Here is a 993-nt window from a genome sequence, read left to right as displayed (position 1 = left end):
GCCTGCGCTCGGAACGTATAAACAAATACATTTTTAACAACAAGTGGGCATTTTTTATCGGCGACCAAATGAAACAGGGAGAAAGATGTGATCAGTATTCACATAAATGTCGCAGGCCTTCTGTATGACTTTTTGTCGCCCTTAAACTAATTTAACCCCGTCTCCTGAGTCAGAGGTAGGCAGCTGATCCTTAGTTAGCTTGATATAGTCATATAGGTGTGTAGAGCATTACTATGGGCTCACCACTCAACATATCCGAGTAAATCCGTGGAGCAATGCAGTCCATACGTCAATACATCGCCCAATTTTCTCGCGTGTCGCACAACGCTATGGCGGATGCTGTATGGTGCGGTGACCGCGTGAAATTAATCACCAACGTCAAACTGTCCTACGCGTGCGGATACGCGTGGATAAGCGTGTGACGGCCGACGCGGTGAAGCGGACCCAATCAGCTAGTTTCATATTTTCGCGCGAAGTGTGTAACACATATTTTAGACTATACATGACGGTAGTATCTGTTCCCGAAAGAACAGTTACCGTGGATGGCCATGTAGCTTTGCTAGAAATGAAATGATAATTAAATTGACACCCTAGCTGCAAACAGGCGTTGATGTACTTCATTGGGGACATGTTGAAAATGTGTGCCCCGACCGGGACTCGAACCCGGGATCTCCTGCTTACATGGCAGACGCTCTATCCATCTGAGCCACCGCGGGCCACATTTTCAACATGTCCCCAATGAAGTATATCAACGCCTGTTTGCAGCTAGGGTGTCCATTTAATTATCATTTCATTTCTAGCAAAGCTGCATGGTCATCCACGGTAACTGTTCTTTCGGGAACAGATACTACCGTCATGTATAGTTAAAATATGGCTTCCCGGCCATTGACCTTCTTGTGCGAACGCACACGCTATGCCCGAACTCGTACGGGACTTGGTGGATTAATCTGCCACGAGTAATGAGTATGATGGGCAAACATCTATTAGGCGCAC

The 993-nt window shown here is 46.6% G+C and overlaps 1 non-coding gene across 1 annotated transcript; it reads right to left on the bottom strand.

Annotated features, from left to right (window-relative positions):
- Positions 1-642: 642 nt before the first annotated feature.
- On the bottom strand, positions 643-717 carry Trnat-ugu (transfer RNA threonine (anticodon UGU)). The gene has a single exon. It is a non-coding gene; the product is annotated as a tRNA-Thr (tRNA).
- Positions 718-993: the final 276 nt, after the last annotated feature.

Source organism: Schistocerca nitens, chromosome 1 (genome assembly GCF_023898315.1).
Source record: "Schistocerca nitens isolate TAMUIC-IGC-003100 chromosome 1, iqSchNite1.1, whole genome shotgun sequence".
Classification (NCBI taxonomy): Eukaryota; Metazoa; Arthropoda; class Insecta; order Orthoptera; family Acrididae; genus Schistocerca; species Schistocerca nitens.
This window is presented reverse-complemented; position numbering and strand designations above follow the sequence as displayed.